At 37.8% G+C, this 20436-nt stretch overlaps 1 protein-coding gene across 2 annotated transcripts in view; it reads right to left on the bottom strand.

Annotated features, from left to right (window-relative positions):
* Baz2b (bromodomain adjacent to zinc finger domain 2B) overlaps nucleotides 1–20436 on the bottom strand; it is a 300548-nt gene that overhangs the window by 237258 nt on the left and 42854 nt on the right. The window contains exon 3 of one of the 2 annotated variants that reach the window (XM_048345362.1): nucleotides 15814–15908. The gene's annotated coding sequence lies outside the window, so the exon portion shown is untranslated. The remainder of the gene's footprint in view (nucleotides 1–15813; nucleotides 15909–20436) is intronic. The other variant, XM_048345361.1, reaches the window with a different exon arrangement.

Genomic DNA, 20436 nt, shown 5'->3' with positions numbered 1-20436 from the left:
CAAAATAGTGAAAAATGCAAAATAGCTAAAATATAAATTCTAATATGTCAATAATACAAGAATAAAAGCTTTGAATTTATTAAAACGTAATTTCAAAACAATTTGCTAATTGGTTATTTAAATGTATTAATGACCCAATCTAATCTATTAAATTAATCTTTGAACTGCTTTTTAAAAAATAGTAATTTAGGGCTGGGAATATGGCCTATTGGCAAGAGTGCTTGCCTCCTATACATGAAGCCCTGGGTTCGATTCCCCTGCACCACATATATAGAAAAACGGCCAGAAGTGGCATTGTGGCTCAAGTGGCAGTGCTAGCCTTGAGCAAAAAGAAGCCAGGGACAGTGCTCAGGCCCTGAGTCCAAGCCCAGGACTGGCAAAAAATAAATAAATAAAATAGTAATTTACTAAAAATTTAAGACTGGATCACTTCAGTTATTCAGTATCTTCTTATAAGAACTTGTGTTTAATTGTTATTTTTAAAATGAAGTATTCCTTTTTTCATGTTGTCATACTCGATCATTACAGAGATTAGGATGTAATCAGTTGAGTAGAAAAATCAGATAAAATAATTACTATAGTTATACTCAGTTCCGACAGCACTTATTCTGCCTAAGATCATCTAAATTAGCCTTTAATCATGTATATATACAGAACTGTGAATTTCATGATGAAGCAAATCTTTCCTATTCTTAATGATAATTCTGAAATTCAATGTGATATACACCTATCCCACAGACTAGGCCACCACTGGGAAAAACTGTTGCACTTTCTTCTGTAAAGCACCATGATTTTAGGACCAAGATATATAAACAGATGGACAGATACCTTATTTACTACTATGGGTATATCAGTGTTTCCTAAAAGGAAAAGGAATTGCTATATATAGTACAAATTATAGGAGGAGGCTGACTTGACTGCAAAGAAAAACAGACAAAAGATTTCAGTAGTATAACCATGGTAGTGTCTTCTTTCTGTTTCAATCACTAGAGTAATGAAGCTTTATTTGTTTTCATTCATTGAACAATTGAGTGTTTGCTATATGCTATGCACTGTGCTAGAGGCTAAAAAACATGAAAACGCATCAACTAGAAATAGTTGATGTTGAAAGTGAATTTCCCAAGAGACTAGAGACTGATATAAAGCAAATTATAAAGATATCAATAATAAACTTTTGAGAGATTAAAGATGGGTCAACTAGACTACAAAAGAACTTATCAAAAACATCTTGTGAAACTGCTCTTAAATACTGAAGCTTAACTGGCAAATAATTTGGTGGGTAAAGGGAGGGAGATAATCTAAGAGAAAGCAACCTTAAGTATAAATACACAGAGCTATTAGGTTTGGTGTTTATCCACTAGTGAGAAAGTGAGTTTAACAAAAATATGCAGAGTGAGGGATGACAGGAATTAAATCCATAAAAGTGGACACCTACATAATAATGAAAGTTCTCAAATACCTTGGTAAGGTAGGTGAATTTGTCCTGAGAGCCAACAAAGGTTCAAAAAGGATTAACAGGATTGACCTTGATTTGAAGGAACACTGTGTAATGCAAATGACAGACTAGTCTAAAGAGATTGTTTAGCATTCCATGAGAAAAGTGGTAAAAGATAGTGACATTAGAGGTTTAGAACCCAATATTTTTGAGGTAAGAATTCAACTAGGTAACCGAAATAAAATTATGGAGAAGAAAAGAAAGTAGTACTACAGGGATTTCTAGTTCAGGGAACTGGTCAAATGCTGGAGTCATCAACTACGGTCCAAAATACCTAAGGAATAACAAGTCATAGGGGATTCAGGAATTAGAATTTGGTATACTGTTCTATGGGCTCTTTTTTTTTTTAATTAGAAAAATAGGGCTGGAAATATGGCTTAGCAGTAGAGTGCTTGCCTTGCATGCATGAAGTCCTGGGTTCCATTCCTCAGCACCACATAAACAGAAAAAGCCAGAAGTGACGCTGTGGCTCAATTGGTAGAGTGGGAAAAGAAGCCAGGGACAGTGCTCAGGCCCTGAGTCCAAGCCCCAGGACTGGCAAAGAAAAATATAATAGAGATCACAACTATAAAGCTTTTTCAAAATGAATTTACCAGTCTGCCTCCCTCCCTTGTTTCCTACTCTTCTGCCTTACTCCCTCTTCTGTTCTTTCCTTCAACTCCAGTGTTTCTGATAAACATTTTTGATTAGAAAAACTGACAAAAAGAGAAATTTATTATAAGACTCACTGTCAGAAAATAGAATATAACTTTGGAAAAAGAGTAGGGTAGTAATCACATCAGATATTAAATATGATAAAAATGTATCATTTAAATAACTGCTGGCAACTTGAATATGACTAAAAATGAACAAAAAGCAACTGAGAGCCAATTCTAGCTACTCAGGAGGCTGAGATCCAGATTGCAGCCAGCCTGAGATGAAAAGTTATAACATTATATCTTCAGTGTAACCAGCAAAAGGCTCCTGAATTAAATTCCTGTACTGGCCAAAAGGAAAGCAAATGAAATAGAATAACTATACAATAATTATGGGGGGGTGTCTGTAATTCATTGATAAAGTATAAGCTTATCATGTGTGAAGCCCTGTATTTAATCCCCAGCAGCCCCAAACTAACAATAATTAGCAATACAAAAATAAGTCAACAATATTATATATTTGTTACTTCTTATTATGTATTCCTTTGGCTATTCCCTAGGAAAAGTAATTTTGAATTAACAATAACACAGCAACTTTGTACTGGAAATATGGCACAAGTGGTAAAGAACCTACCTACCTAACAAGCAAGAAGCTTGAGTCTAAACTCTGGTACCAGCAAGAAAAAAAAAAAAATTCCCAGCAACTTAAGCTTATCAGTAGCCATTTTTTTGGGGTATTTGTGGGGTGCTACATACATACAAACAGAAATTTCTAGGTACCAGTGGCTCATACCTGTAATCTTAACCACTCAGGAGGCTAGATCTGGAATTGTGGTTCGAAGCCACTCTAGGCAGACAAACTCTTGAGATTCAACTCCAATTATCCAGCAAAGCCCAGAAGTGGAGGAGTGGTACACTAGCTGTGAGCAAAAAAGCCAAATGAGTGAAAGGCCCTGAATTCAAGCCTAGTACTGGCACTAAAAAAAAAAAAAAAAGAAAAGAATGGATGAAAGAAAATCAAACAATGTTTGATGGGGGACAAAAACAAAATATGGAAAAAAACACCACAATGAGTTATATAATTAGCTTACATTAGTTCTACAGGAGGGGATTTCATTGTTACATTTCCACAAGTTACAATGTATTCCAAAGCGCTACCCCTCTTTTACTCTTTCCCTTGCCCCTTCCCCAAACAATTTTAATAGGTTTCATTATTTTCATAGTTGTAAATAACCCATTTCAACTATATTCACCCTTACATCCTCCTTAGCCCAAATCCTTCTCCTTAGAACCTAGCCCAGAAATATTCTCTATCTCCCCCACATCTCCCTATTAATCTACAGCTGTCATTGAGGTTCTTTAAGCTGTTTTCACATAAACTTGCAATGTATTTAAAAATCTTTCACCTATCTATCTTTTCCCCTTCCCCCATCTTTCTATTCCCCTCTTCATCCAATGAGTGAAAATATGAGATACTTGGGGAGGCCGGGGGGGGGGGGGGGGGCTGAGCTTGGCTTGTCTCCCTCCATATACTATCCCTCAATTGAATCCATTTTCTGATAAGTGATATGATTTAGTTTTTATTTATGGCTTTATAATATCCAGAGTATATCTTTATCACATCTTCATTCATTTGGGAACCTAGAGTGATTCAATCACTTGACTACTGTGAACAGCACTGATATAACCATACATATGAAGGTGTCTTTCTGGTATATTAATTTATTATCCTTCAGATATATGACCAACAGCGGTATGGTGGAGTCATAAGGAATATCTTTTTAGTCTTTTGAGGATTATCCATACTGATTTCCATAGCAGTTACACTACTTTACATTCGCATCCTACAGCAGCGCATGGATGTTCCTTTTACCACAGCATCCTTGCTAATATTTGTTGTGTTTACTTGATTGCTGGTATTGTGACTGAGGTGAGATGGAATGTTAGTGTAGTTTTTTTGGTTTTTATTCTAAAGTTTTAGCAAGGACTTATTTTCATATAAGAGTTAAAGTAGGGAGAAATAGAGAAACATTTTCTGTTCCTCATGAAGGATTTGGAAGTTAAAGACTCAGTGTAGTTTTCATTTGCATTAATTTCCTTTGTGGCTAAGGATGCTGAATATTACTTCATGTCTAAAATAGCTGTTTTAGAACTCACTACATATTTTATATTAAAATGTGTACTTCTTATGTCTGCCTACTGTAAATGCCTAGAATGAGAACAATGCAGTTGGGCTGGGGATATGGCCTAGTGGCAAGAGAACAATGCAGTGCCTGGAGCACTCAAATTACAGTTCTAAACTCCCTTTACCTGTGAAAAGAATTCACAGAAGTAGTAACTGATGAACTTAGAACAAATATCCTATCATATATTAAGCATGGAAATTCTGCCAGAGTTTGTGAGTTATGCCTGTAATCATTTCCTTCTCAAGAGACTGAAATCTGAAGATTACAATTTGAAGCCAGCTCAGGTAGGAAAGTCCATGAGACTCTTATCTCCAAATAACCACCAAAAGGCTGGAAGTAGGGCTGTGGTTCAAGCAGTAGAGTGCTAGTCTTGAGCATAAAAAAGCTCAGGGACAGTGCCCCTCCTGAGTTCAAGCCCCAGGATTGTTTTTTGTTTGTTTGCTTGCTTGTTTAATTGTTTTTTTTTTTTTTAAGGACTTGGGAGCCAATCCAAAAAGCTTCCTTTTATAAATTGCTTCCTCTTAGCCACACATAAGACAATATGAACATTATTAAACTTAATAGATAACTTAATAGATCCAAACATAATAAATGTATTTCTATAAACTCACTGTCCTCCTTTGAGTGAAACTGGAGAAATAAGTCATCTGGCAATGTTGGTTCCTTTTTTTTTTTTTTTTTTTAGTAAAATTTACTCCTACTTTGGTCAGAGGTTTAACATTGCTCTCACAACCACAGTGATTGCATTGTTTTTTGTTTATCTATTAGTTAGTTTGTTTAAAGGCCTCCTTACTAAGCATAGAATTAAGTTCAAGTTTCCCCAAAAAGAGCACATATACCCTGAGTTGATATTTGGCATACAGTTTTGACTGACGATATACCATTGTAATATTTCAATCCACAAGTTATCATTTATTATTTTAAACCATAGTGTATTTGTTTACTGTTGATGCTGTAAAAAAATAAAAAAGTTGCCCCGAGCTCCATGGTTTTATTATTTATTTATTTATTTATTTAGGCCAGTCCTGGGCCTTGGACTCAGGGCCTGAGCTTCTTCCCGGGCTTCTTCCCCGTCCCTGGCTTCTTCCCGCTCAAGGCTAGCACTCTGCCACCTGAGCCACAGCGCCCCTTCTGGCCGTTTTCCATATATGTGGTGCTGGGGAATCGAACTGAGAGCTCATTTCATGAGTAGGAGGCAAGCACTCTTGCCACTAGGCCATATTCCCAGCCCAGCTCCATGGTTTTACACAACAGAATGTTATTGTCCTTCAGTTCTGCAGGCTTATAGTCCAACTCAGGTCTTTTCTAGGGCTACAGGAAAAGTTGATGCAGAACTATGCCAATGTTTGGAGGCTGAAGGGATCAATCTATTTCTTGATCTTTTCATATTTAAGAGGCTACCCAAACTCCTTGACTTGTGGCCCCTTTCATCTTTAGAGCTAGCAAAAATGGGTTGGATTGTCATATCAAGTCACTCTGAACTTCTCTTCTGCCTGTTTTATTACTTATAAGCACATTGTGGGCACACTGGGCCCATCCAAACAAACAAGGATAATATCTTGGTTTAAGGACATTTAGTTAACAAGCTTTTACTTTTTCTCCTCCAAGTACTAGAATTTGAACTCCGGTCTGATCTCTTGCTGAGTTTGTTTGCTAGCTTGCTTGCTCAGCTGGCAGTATCCTATTTGACCCGGGCAGGCCCAGTCTATTCTGGTTATATTTAGAGCTAGAGTCTTAAGAACTTCTCTTTCTCCAGGCTGGCTTCAATCTGTGATCCTCTAGATTTCAGCCTCCTAAATAGCCAGGACAAGAGGTGTGAGCTACCAATAAATTTAATTCCACTTGCAACCTTAATTTCCTTTGGACAACACAATTGTGTTTCTCTTTTCTTTTTAAAATTTATTTATTAATTAAAATTTTTTGAGAAGATGTTGTGCCAAAGGGGTACAGTTACATAATAGGGCAGTGTGTACATTTCCTGTGATATCTTATACCCTGTTTTTCTTTCCCTTCCCTAGATCAGGTAGACATATATACAATATACAGTGTACCCAAAAACATATACAGTTGGTTCTTGAACCCAGGGCTTTTTATTTTTTTATTTATTTATTTATTTTTTTTTTTTTTGGCCAGTCCTGGGGCTTGGACTCAGGGCCTGAGCACTGTCCCTGGCTTCTTCTTGCTCAAGGCTAGCACTCTGCCACTTGAGCCACAGCGCCACTTCTGGCCATTTTCTGTATATGTGGTGCTGGGGAATCAAACCCAGGGCCTCATGTATACGAGGCAGGCACTCTTGCCACTAGGCCATATCCCCAGCCCCAACCCAGGGCTTTTTAAAGCTGCTTCATATATACCTGTGGAGTTTCCATGTAGGCAAAACCAAGGGAATGTAATATTGTCCTTATGTAGTAAATATTAAATTGGACAATTCAAAGCATCAAATTTTAAAGATTACAATATATCTGAGAACATTTTTGGAGTTTTACAGGAACTGCATAGACAGAGGTCATTTGTATGTCCTTTCCCAAAACTATTCTCCATAAAAGCTTGTAACATGAAATTAAATGTTAAACTTTAGGAATCATTCAAGGTAGATGTTAGTCATTACTAAAAAAAAATCATTATTTTCTAATTTAAAATTAAATGTTTTTTAAATCCCCAGAACTCATCACCTCTTACTATATTCCCCTATTTTTCATGTACTGGGGGTTATTTTTGTCCAATATGGTATGGCCTTGGTGGCTCATGCCTGTTAGCTACTCAGGAGGCTGAGATCTGAGGATCACTATTCAAAGCCAACCTAGGCAGAAAAGTCCATGAGATTTTTATCTCCAATTAACCAGCAAAAAGCTGAAGTCCAACTGAGAATAATTCACACCTCAAAATGTCTGACACAATGTTATTACTACTTTAATAGAGATATAGCAAAATAAATGAGTATATAGAAGAAAAGATTGCTGGGTTTTTGTTTTTTTTTCTGGATGGGGAAAGAAAATGCTTATCTGATTTTTTTAGGTCATCCTATCATTATTAAAGCTTTGCCTCGGGCTGGGAATATGGCCTACTGGTAAACTGTTCGCTTCATATACATGAAGCCCTGGGTTCAATTCCTCAGTACCACATATATAGAAAAGGCCAGAAGTGGCGCTGTGGCTCAAGTGGTAGAGTGCTAGCCTTGAGCAAAAAAAAGCCAGGGACAGTGCTCAGGCCATGAGTTCAAGCCCCAGGACTGGCAAAAAACAAAAACAAAAAAATCTTTGCCTCACAGTTTTTCCTCCATTATTTTCAGCATTAAAATAATCTAATAACTTAGGCCTAAAAGAGAGTTTCTAGCTATGCAAGGTACTGACACATACCATTTCTTCCTGACATCACTGAAATGGTCTTTTGAAATCAGATATAACATTTCTTCATGAATCTAAAAAATTCTAAAAATGTTATATCTGATTTCAAATTTTTATGTGACTATTCTCCCTCTTGACATTTTGTGTTTCACAAAAATTTTATATCACTTCTCATTCATTTATTTACACAGCATTCTAAAAGTATATAACTCATAGAGCGACATACAATCTTGAATATAATTATAATTCCTTTAACAACTGAATCAAAATCAGAGTTTGTTATTGTTTATAGACAAATGTACTCTGGAAATAGTACAGTGTGAGAATTAGTGTTCAAGTATAATCTCTTAAGGTAATACAGTGATGTTCTTTTTTTGGTCAGTCAAGAGGCTTCAACTCCAGGCTGGGCTCTTTTACTCAAGATTAGTGATCTACCACATTGAGCCACAGTACCACTTCCGGTTTCCTGGTGGTTAATTTGAGAAGAGTTTCATAGACTTTCCTGACCTGGCAGGCTGGCTTCGAATGGTGAACCTCAGATCTCGCCCTCCTGAGTACCTTGAATTACAGGTGTGAGCCAACAGCTCCCAGCTTACAGCAATGGTCTTATAGCTAGTACTTTCTCAGTCCTAGTGTTATCACACCATTTTCAGAAACTCTGAGACTCACAAAAGTAGTACAAACCAATATTTAAAACTATTTTTCCCTTTATTGCATGGACTTTTAGTGATTCAAAATGATAAGGGTGGCTGGGAATATGGCCTAGTGGTAGAGTGCTTGCCTCACATACATGAAGCCCTAGGTTCAATTCCTCAGCACCACATAAACAGAAAAAGCCAGAAGTGGTCCTGTGGCTCAAGTGGTAGAGTGCTAGCATTGAGCAAAAAGAAGCCAGAGACAGTGCTCAGGCCCTGAGTTCAAGTCCCAGGACTGTCAGAAAAAAAAGGTAAGGGGCTGGATTGGTAGTTCAATGGCAGAGTACATATATAGCATGCTTCAAGCCTGAATTCAACTTCTAGCATTGCTGAAGAATTTAAGCATTGTTAAAAAAAAAAAAAAGTTGGTTTTTTTTTTTTTTTTTTTGCCAGTCCTGGGCCTTGGACTCAGGGCCTGAGCACTGTCCCTGGCTTCTCTTTGCTCAAGGCTAGCACTCTGCCACTTGAGCCACAGAACCACTTCTGGTCGTTTTCTATATATGTGGTGCTGGGGAATTGAACCCAGGGCTTCATGTATACAAGTCAAGCACTCTTGCCACTAGGCCATATTCCCAGCCCCTGCCCTCCAAAAGTTGTGTCTTCCTCTCCAAATAAAATATACAGAGATCAAAGATCTATTCACCTTTCCCCATAGAGTAAATTTGCTTTGATATTATCATTGAGTTTGATATTATCATTAGAGTTTCCTAAAGTATCAAATGTTTAAGGTTTGCCAAGATCATTCTGCCTTCACACCAGACACAATATTTATTATTCTGCTGGTTTAATAAACCTGGCAATCATGCAGTTTTATATGTTTTCACTCTGAAAAGTGCAATATTGAACAATGATTTCTTAGCTTTAATGTATTCTCTACTGTTAGTGGAAAAAGTACTAGAAAGCATTGTTTTGTACTTACCCTGGGAAGATCTTACAACTAATTACAAAAAAAAGTTACTGGGTTTTGTTAAAAGGGAGTCATGACTTTAAACTATATCTGCTAGAAATCAAATTACTTTTTATAACTTTTCTTTTATATTTAGTTAAGAGGGTCTGTTCTGAGAAAAATAATCTTCAACAGATGATCTGGAAACAAGGATACAAGCTAGATTTTTTTTTTTAATGGTAAAGCAAAATGGCTAAGGAGTAATTATGAGACTAAAGTGTGAGAACAATTTATGACAACCCTTTTATGGGGAAGAGATGTAGAACATTCATGCTAGGCAACTACTCTACCACTAAACTACAGCCCAAGGTCACCTGTGGTAACCTTATGTGCAGTTTTGTTTGGCTGTTTTGTTTTTTTTTTTTTTTTTTGGCCAGTCCTGGGCCTTGGACTCAGGGCCTGAGCACTGTCCCTGGCTTGTCCCGCTCAAGGCTAGCACTCTGCCACTTGAGCCACAGTGCCGCTTCTGGCCATTTTCTGTATATGTGGTGCTGGGGAATCGAACCTAGGGCCTCGTGTATCCGAGGCAGGCACTTTTGCCACTAGGCTATATCCCCAGCCTGGCTGTTTTGTTTTTGAGATGGAGTCTTATGGACTTTTCTGCTGGTATGATCTGGAAATCACAGGCAACTTGTTCTCAACCTTCCAATGAGCTCTGGTTACAGGAAAGAGCCATCAGTGTCTGACTACTTCTGTTGGAGAAACAGGGTTTGATACTTTGAAGTTTTTTGAGAAAACCCTACCTACTTCCATGAAGGAACATATCTTCTTTTCATTGGTAGAATATTCTTGGAATTTAGATCATTCCTTCAATTCAGGGGTCTAAAAGGCTATGCTTTGCTGAGAAATCAGCTCAAATTTTGCTTTTTCTCCTTCCGTGGCATATGCTAAGCCAGTACTCTATGTATACACCCTAACTGCTCTATTTAGTTTCCTGTTTCTGGTTGCTTCTTTGGTATTCTACTTCCCAGTGGCTAGAACTACTGGGTGGGAAAAAAGTTTATAATCCACCTAGTTTATAATACTTTTTTATAGTATCCCAATCAACTAAGGCAGACATAGTGTGAAGAGGTCAGATGCTGAATTTATTTTGAAAGTAGGGCTAAAGGATTATTGAATGTATTCTGTATAAAAGGAAAACAGCTGGTTGCTAGTGGCTCACACTTGTAATCCTAGCCACTCAGGAGGCTGAGATCTGAGAGTTGCAGTTCAAAGCCAGTCCGGCAGTCAGAAGTGGAACAATTGCTCAATAGGTAGAGCACTAGCTTTGAGCACAAAAGTTCAGGGACAGGGTCCAAGCCCTAAGGGAAAAAAAAGAAAAAGAAAGAAAGAAAAAAGGAGTAAAGCTGGACTGAAAAGAACATTTAGTCATATAAGAAGACTATAAAAAGTGGGAGGTTGAGGATTTTATGTAAAGCAAGAGTTGGAACATATCCATGTGGAAATGGAGATGTTAAGTATTTTACACATTGAGAATTCAGTGGAAAAGTCCAGGTAGGAGATAAATTTGGGAGTTACTTGTTTATGGTATTTGAAGCTACAAAAAAGCAGAAATGAGGAGTTAAGTACTGATGGTAAAAACTGTTTAGTGTTCCACTACTGAAAAATTGGAGAAAACAAGGAAAACTGGGAGAAGAAATCGAGGAGAAATCAAGAACCGTGTTATAGAAATTAATGAAAACTATGTTCAAGAAGGGGACTGGGAAGCACTGTTTTAACTGCCATTGATAAACTGGGAAAAGTGAAAACTTATTAATAACAATTGACACCCGAATGTGGCAATGTAATTGAAATCGCTATTTTAATAACATGTTTGAAAGGAATTTTTACAAACAATCCTTCAGCAGGCATGGTGGTGTGCACCTGTAGTCCCTTGCCACTTGGCTGAGATGGGAAGACTGCATTGAGCCCATGAGCTCAAGACCAGTCTAGGCAACTTAGTAAGACCCTATGTCAAACAAAAAGATAAACAAATTTTTTAGTTAAGGAGTATATTTCCTTCCATAAAGCTTTGCTCTATAAAGGTTCAAAAGGACAGATATACTCCCTGAGCTCTTGAAAAAAAAAAATTCTTTTGGCCGACCTGGGGCTTGAACTCAGGGCCTGAGCACTGTCCCTGGCTTCTTTTTGCTCAAGGCTACCTCTCTACCACTTGAGCCACAGCACTACATCTGGCTTTTTCTATATATGTGGTGCTGAGGAATTGAACCCAGAGATTCATGTATACAAGGCAAGCACTCTACCACTAGGCCATATTCCCAGTCCCTTGATAACTTTTTTATAGTCCTTTCCAACATGAATATCAAACAAAAATTTTAAGATGGGTCTATGTGGTCCAGAGCCTTGAACCCTCCATCCTCCTGACTCAGCGTCCCAAGTGCTGAGATTATTGGTATGTAATACCATATGAAACAGTCTTTTTATATAGTTTATTGTAAATTGATATATTATAATTGAATATAATTATGATAGGACTTATTAAAGCAATGCAGAATTAAATCAAGCTAATTCACATATTTTATCTCAAATGTCATTAAGAATATTTGAAACGTATAGATTTAACATGTATATTATTTACTTTATTCATGTAGGGGTTACATTTTGTGTAAACTTTCATTTCATGACACAGTTCCAATTCTTGATTATGAATGATGCTGCTATGTACACTAGTGTGTGACTTCCGGAGGTACAGATTTTCATTTTCTTGTTTATCTACTGAAGTTATATGGTAACTCTATAGTTAACCTTTTAAAGATCGTTTAACTTTTGGGAGGAGGGAGGCGGGAATGAGGGAGGAGGTAACAAACAGTACAAGAAATGTACCTCTCTGTACATCACTTTGACAATAAATAAAAAAAAACACATTGACATGAAAAAAAAAGATTGTTTAACTTTTGCAGTTTATTCTGTCAGCAACATATGAGGGTTTCATTTCCCTTTCATCTTCTTCAGTGTTTATTTACTGACACCCAGTCACTCCATATATCTCAAGTATACAACTTGCAATGTTTTTGGTTTGGTTTAGTTCTGAGATAGAATAAGTCAGGCAAGCCTCAAACTCATGAGCATTCTTCCTCAGCCTCCTCTGCCTCAGCTGGAATTACAGGAGGCCTCTTCACAACTGCCGTGTGTGTGTGTGTGTGTGTGTGTGTGTGTCTGTCTGTCTGTCTGTCTGTCTGGGCTTCTCCATTCAGCAGAATTATTTTGCACTTGAACCATATTGTTTTGATTCTATATTGCTGAATATTCCATTGTAAGTATATAGTCACAATTTATTTAATTACCTAATGGTGGGCATTTTAGTGTTTATAATTTGAGTAACTAAAAATAAAGCTGCTGTGTAAAAACTCTAATCTTAAAGTCTCTGTGAACATATGCTCTTTTTTTTTCTTGGGCAGACTCAAGAAGAAAATGGCTAAATCATATGGTTGATATATGTTTAACTATTTAAGCAATTAAAAAGTGGCTTTTCAATGTGGATTTATAACTTTATATTCCTACCAGCAGTGAACAAATGTTCCAATTCCTCTACAACCACATCAAAACTTCTATCTCTCAATTTACCTATTCTGGGTAGTCCCATATATAGAATCATACAACATATGGTTTGTGTCTGGCTTCTTGTACTTAACATAACATTATTGAAGCTCATTTATATTGATGCATTTATCACTACTTCATCCCTTTTGTTAATGATATTCTACTGTAAGAATATTCAACCATTTGTTTATACTTCAATTTAGTATATATGAAGTATTGTTACAAACATTCATGTATAAGTATTTGAATACCTGTTTTGATTTTTGTTTTGGTGTGGATATGAAATGTGCCCCCAAAAGTTTGTATATGGAGAGTTGGTCACTTTTATGGGACCCATGGGCAGTGGTATAATTTTGAAAGATTCTGGAAACTTTAGGAGCTGGGCCTAGTTGGAAGTAGATCACTAGAAGAGTGTTGTATTTGTTCATTTCTGCATTTTGTCTGCCATGAGGACCTAATAGAGAAGAGCCTTCTCTACGCCAAGCCCCCACTGCTATGATGTCCTGCCCCAGTGCCTGGGACCAAGCAATGATGGACCACACCCTCTGAAACTGTGAACAAAATAATCAATCCTACTCTTTTTCTGTTTTTGAGATCTTTTGTTCCCAATTCTGCAAACGTAACTAATAAGTATTTGGGGGTATATACCTTGGTGTAAAATTGTTGAGTTACATAAAAATTTTGAGGAATTGCTGAACTATTTATTACAGTATCTGGACTTTTACATCCCCACCAGCAACATGAGAGGTTGCAAGTTCTCACCTTCTCATCAGTGCTTGTTTCTTACTTCCTTTGCTTTTTAAAATAACCATACCAGGAGCTAGATGTAGCTTAGTGGTAGAGTGCTTGCCTAACATTTCTGAAGGCTTAATCCCCAGCACCAAAAAGTAAATAAATAACCATTCCAGTAAGTGTGTAGTGATATCTCATCAATTTTATTTATATTTCTCTGATGGCTAATGATGTCAATCTATAGCATCTTTTCATATGCAATGGATAATTTGCATCAAATCTTCTGTTGATAAATGACTACTCAGGTACTTGGTTCATTTTTAAATAAACTTTTTGCTGAATTACATGTGGTTTTCATAAAGTCAACATACAAATTTCTCACTAAAGATATTACTTGCAAATATTGTCTTCCATTATATTGGTTGTATAGTCATCTTTTTTGGGGTGGGGGCAGCAGTACTGGGACTTGAACTCAGGGCCTGGGCACTGTCCCTTACCTTTTTCTTGCCCAAACCTGATGCTCTACCACTTGGGCCAGAGATCCACTGCTGGCTTTTTGATGGTTAATTAGTAAGTCTCACAGACTTTCCTGCCCAATTGACTTTGAACTGTGATCCTCATTTTCTCAGCCTCCTGACTAGGTGGGATTACAGGTGTTAGCCATCAGTGCCTGGTAATAGTATCTTTTCAAGCACACCAGTTTTGAATATTGGTAAAGTTGTCATTGTCTTCTTTTACTTCATTCTCTTCTTCCTCCTTTCTCCTCCTCCACTTCCTCTTCCTCCTTTTAAAATTTTTTCTTCTTCTTTTAGGGGGTGCTGGAATCGTATCCAGCTTTTCAGACATTCTAGTCAAGTACTCTATCACTGAATGATACTGATATACTCTCAGAACTTTCATTGCTTTGCATGCGTGTACACGCCTGTGTGTGTGTGTGTGTACCAGTACAGGGCTTGAACTCAGGGCCTGACCACCATCCCTGAGCTTTTTTTGCTCAGGGCTAGCACAGTACCACTTCAATTGCACAGCTCCACTTCCAGGTTTTTTGTTTTGTTTTGTGGGGGTTTTTGGTGTTTAATTGGAGATTGGAGTTTCAGACTTTCCTGCCCAGGCTGGCTTCAACCTTCAATTCTCAGCCCCCTGTGTAGCTGAGATTATAGGCCTGAGCCACCCAGCGCCTGTCTCTTTTCTTTTTTTTTTTAGATTAAAAAAAAATTTTTAAGTAGGTGTATAAAAGTGCTATCACTTAACAAAACAGTTTATAAATACAATGTATCTTGATCAATGTCACCCTTTCAACACTGTCACTTCTCCCTCCCCTACCAACTCCTTCTTTCCCTTACTCTTCTTAATTTTGCAGGATATATATTCAATTCTTGACTTCATTCTTCACTTTTCTTCTCTTCAGCTACCCTTTCCCTTGATCCTGCCCTACACCTTTCAGGTACAGGCTTCCTGGTGTTCATTTTGTTGAACTTGGACTTCGCCTTTCTAAGGAATTACAGTTAATAAATGTATATATTTGCATGCTACCCAATGTATTTGCTCACAAATTTATAAGCCAAATCTAGCTTCTACATTAAGGGAAAACATGCCTACTTTGTTTCTTTGGACATATAAGGGAAAACATGCATACTTTGTTTCTATGATCTTCACATAATTTTTCCAAGTCTTTCCATTTCGTTACAAAGGTACAATATCATTCTTTCTAAGGGATGAGTAAAATTCAACTTTGTATATATAGCATGTTCTCTTGGTCCATTTGTTCACTGAAGGGCATTGGGATTGATTCCATACATAGGCTATGGTGAATAGTGCTAAATGAACATGATTTTGTGGGTGGCTTTACTGTATCATAGTTTTAAATCTTTTGAATAAATTCCCAGGAGTGGAATTTCTGGATCATAGGGTAATTCTATGTTTAATTTTTTTCAAGGAACTTCCATGCGGAGCAGAAATTCTTATTTTAATTTTTTAAAAAGCAAACAAAATACACTCTCTTACATGGTTCGTATTTTCAGCTCCAGGAATAATTTTTCTCTTCTCAATGTGGCAAAGATATTTTTGTTTGTTTTTACCTAGAGTTATATTCTGTCATTTTAATTTTAGATGTATAGTTCACATTTATTTAATTTTGCTCATGCTGTAAGACAAGATCTAATGCTTTTTACCTCATATCCCTAGATCTTTTTAATTACTTAAGAAATTTTAAAGTATTTTATTTTTATCCAGATATTTACCATTTTGGATGCCCTTTGTTTGCTTCTGAAGATCCAAATACTCAGTAGCTTTTCTTTTTCAGTTGAAGAACTTCATCACTTGTAGTACAGGTCTGCTGAAGACAAATTTCTCTTACTTTTCCATTTATAAAAATGTCTTAATTTTGCCATCATTCCTGAAGGACACTTCTACTGGACACAGAATTCAGGGATGCTACACTGTTGAAGCATTTAAGATGATGTAATACCGTCTTCTGGCATCTATGTTTTCTGATGAAAAAATGCTGACATTTGAATTATTATTCGTTCATACATAAAGCATTGCTTTTCTTGTATGCTTTCCACATTTTTTCTTTGTCTTAGGTTTCAGTCTGAAATGTATCTAGGCTTCCCTTCCCCCAAATAGTTCCCATGGTTCAAAACATTGCTTCAGTAGGCCTCTTCTTTTCACTTACTGACATGTACTATGTAGAATATATATATATATAAAACTGTACCTATATATAGTATAACATAGTATACCTTATATATAGTACATGTGTGTCCTCTAAATCTGCCTCCCCTTCCTTACCATCTACTTTTTCATTTATAAGCTGTCAATGTTAACTGTAAGAACTGCTGATTTACAAGTTAATGTTTTATAATTCAATTGGGCCACTGGAACTCCCTAGCAATACATTAATTCTCCCAAAGGACCTTTGTAATTAAAAAAAATGAATGAACAAGAGATATACATTAAGACAGAAAATAATTAGTAGCCACATAGGATTTCAAGAACTAATCCTTTCGAACTTTTACGTGCCAGCGGTTCATGCTTGTCAACCCAGCTATCTGCAGAGCTGGGAGGTTGACATTGTAAGCATCATGGTTCCAGGTTCCAGGCCAACCCTGGCAGAAAAGTCCACACACTTCCATCTCAATGGAGGAAGTTAAGTGTAGTAGTGCTGAAATAAGGATACTGTGTAACATGCCTTGTCCTCACAGCCATTCCCTAACCTTGTAGGATGGTGGAGGCTTTTCACCCAGCCAAGTGGAGATAAGCCATTCTTTGAATAGCAGATGCTTAGCTCCTGGAGAGAAAATATGCAGATGTCATGCTGTTTAGCTCCAGGAAAGTTTTGCTCCAGAGAATGCTTGCCCTTGACTGTTCCCCACCCCAGACATGTTGTTTTTTGCCTTTGAAAGCTTTGTGCAAGTTACATTATGGACTGCTGGTCTTTGAGACAAGAGGCCACCTGCACTTGATGGCTCACCAATAAGGACTTCCATTAGACCTTTCAAGATGTGGTTTCTCTGCAACTAAATTCCTATATAACAGTATATAGCTGTATTCCCAGGTATGATAGGAAGCTTAAAATAAGTGGATTATATCCCAGGCATGCACGCAGGCAGGAAGTGGTATTCATTATCTCAAAAGTAACCATGATAGGCTGCTGGTGGCTCATAACTATAATCCTAGCTACTCAGGAGGCTACAATCTGGGGATCACAGTTTGAAGCCAGCCTCGACAAGAGACTCTTCATATCTTCAGTTACCTACTAAAAAGCTAGAAGCAGAGTTGTGGCTAGAGTGGTAGCTTTGAGCAAAATGCTCAGGGATAGAACCCAGGCCCCAAGTTCAGTTCCCAGGATTGGCAAGGAAGAAGGGAGGAAGGGAGGAAGGGAGGAAGGGAGGAAGGAAGGAAGGAAGGAAGGAAGGAAGGAAGGAAAGAAGGAAGGCAGGAAGGAAGGAAGGAAGGAAGGAAGGAAGGAAAAGAGAGGGGGGGGTGAGGGAGGGAGGGGAAGAAAAGAAACCCAAAAGTAACCATGGGGGAAAGAAAGGAAGAAAGGAGTCATAGCTCAGCAGCAGAGCAAGCATGAGCCTGGAATCCAAACCTGTAAGTCCCCCGACTATGCCCCACAACTATTGCTGTGTATAAGGCACTACTTCAAATCTTCCCCCCCCTGCCCCCCCCCCCCCGCTCTTTTGTACTAGCCCTGGGACATGAACTCAGGGCCTGAATGCTGTCACTGAGCTTAATCTGCTTAAGGCTAGAGTTATAGCACTGGAGCCCCCAACTCCCTGGTTTTTGGTGTTTAATTGGAGACTTATGGACTTTCCTGACTGACTGGCTTCGAACCATGATTTTCAGATATCATCCTCCTGAGTAGCTAATTCTCCTGAGTAGCTAGGATTATAGGCAGGAGCCACTGGGACCTGGCTACCTCAAATCTTTTAAGAAGTTTAATGTAGAGACCTAATGTGTGTGTGTGGGGGGGGGGGGGGGAGAGGTAGATGAGTTAGGTGCTAGTTTGTATTCTATCACCGAGCTCCAGCCCAGAAAGGTAATAATTTTAAAATAAGTTGTTTTAAAAAGAAGGAAATAAACATGATAAGGCTATTAGAAGGTAATGTCATCAAGTACACACAGACACACACTAATTGCCTAGTCCTGCCACATCAGAGGCATGCTCAATCAGTGAATATTCTCTCTGCTCAGGAATGCCCAATATTAATGAAACATGCAGAACCAAAAGTTCAGATATTCTTAGTAAATGGTCTGATGTATTTATATAGTGAAAATGAGAGACACAAAATGCTTGTGTTAACAGCTTTTCACAGTCGAGTATTTCCTTGTCTAATGGCTACTTCTCTTAAATATACAGTCTGTAATTATATTGAGACATCCAGACCAAGAAATTCACCATTAGTCCGCTAAAGAGGGTGGGCCATCCCAAGTAAGTGAAAAGCAGCCTGACCTAGAGCTGCTTGACCTTTGCAAAATAAAGGAAGGAGAGAGATCAAGCTTAATTGTTACTCTATTTGCATGTTTTAAAGAAGTTAAATGAGTACTCAGTAAATACCAGTTACACCCAGAACCAAGAATTAAACAAAGAAAGAGTATTTTGCTTGCTTAAATGGTTCATTGCTTTATTTGCCTGAGTATTACTGGAATCGCAATCACTATTTGGAATCACTAACTGCCAATTCTGCTAATGTATGTCTGCTTGCTATCACAAGCACTGTCACCTGCGTGCAGTACATGTGATTTTTGCCTTTCAAAACCCAACCCTACTGAGGCCCAGGGATGTTTGTCACCATCCTGGTGGTGGCAATCAGACGCTGTGCACAGCTAAATAAAAGACTCCTAGCCCAATTGACTGAGTGCTGGTGATTTTATTGTTGTGGGTTTGACCCCCACCTGGGTGTCCAGTATACAATGATATTAGTAACTAATCTTATAATACAATAAATCCTAAAACATGTATAATATTCTCCTATAATTCTTGAAGCTGCCCAAGATATCATCATGTCAGTCTTCAGACTCACTTGAAAATTCTTCACCTCAACTTCATCCCAGGTACCACTTTCTTTTCGTATGTACTGTTATGTATGTTGTATGTTTCCATATAAGAACATTTACAATTTTGGCTAATAAGACCTTTCTAGTGGCAAGAAAATATTAATTTAGCATGAGAATACAAGATATATAATTAACCGGAAAAAACTCAGTATTTCTGATAATGTAATTTGTGATATATATTTCAAAAGTACAGGAAAAAATGGCATAACAACCATGTACTTTAGAATTATAATTTAGCTAATTTACACCTTTGTATCTTGTAAATACCCAAACTGTACCCTTCTAATTGCTATACCCAAAGCATCTCATCCTTTAGAAACAATTTTGTAATTTAATAGTCTTTTCAACAAATCTTCCAAGTTAGAAAGATAAACAGAAAAGATAGACCTATATAATTTCATTAAAATAAGGAACACAGAAATTAGACAAAACTGCATCTTCTACAGAATCCTAGTGACTTAGAAACCTCATGGAAATATAGTTAACAGTAATATTAACCAGACTGAAGGTGTGTTTTTTGCTGTTATTTTTTGGCAGTACTGGAATTTGAATTCAGGGCTTTCACCTTGCTAGAGAGTGCTCTACCACTGAGACACACCTCTAGAGTGGGTTTATTCAGGAATAAGCAGATTTATTGTTCTGAAGGGAGGGAATCTTTTCTTTTCTTTTCTTTTTTTTTGCTAGTCCTGGGCCTTGGACTCAGGGCCTGACCACTGTCCCTGACTTCCTTTTGTTCTGAAGGGAGGGAATCTTTTCTTTTCTTTTCTTTTTTTTTGCTAGTCCTGGGCCTTGGACTCAGGGCCTGACCACTGTCCCTGACTTCCTTTTGCTCAAGGCTAGCACTCTGTCACTTGAGCCACAGTGCCACTTCTGGCCGTTTTCCATATATGTGGTACTGGGGAATTGAACCTAGGGCTTCATGTATATGAGGCAAGCTCTCTTGCCACTAGGCCATATTCCCAGCCCGGAGGGGAGCTTTTTAACGATAGCTTTCTGACTCCTCCTGCTCTTTGAGATTCTGGGTAGCACTTGCCAGATGTTTAATAAGTGTACAACATACCACTAGCATCTTTTTCTTTTTCTTTCCTCTTGTCAGTTCTGTGGCTTGAACTTAGGGCCTGGAAGGTGTCCCTGAAGTTTTTGCTCAAGGCTAGTGTTCTAGAACTTTGAGCCACACATCCACTTCTGTTTTTTTGAGTAGTTAATTGGAGATAAGAATCTCACATGGACTTTCCTGCCTGGGCTGGCTTTGAACCTTGATCCTAGGATCCCAGCCTCCTGAGTAGCTAGGATTTCAGGCA

Source organism: Perognathus longimembris, chromosome 4 (genome assembly GCF_023159225.1).
Source record: "Perognathus longimembris pacificus isolate PPM17 chromosome 4, ASM2315922v1, whole genome shotgun sequence".
Taxonomy (NCBI): Eukaryota; Metazoa; Chordata; class Mammalia; order Rodentia; family Heteromyidae; genus Perognathus; species Perognathus longimembris.
This window is presented reverse-complemented; position numbering and strand designations above follow the sequence as displayed.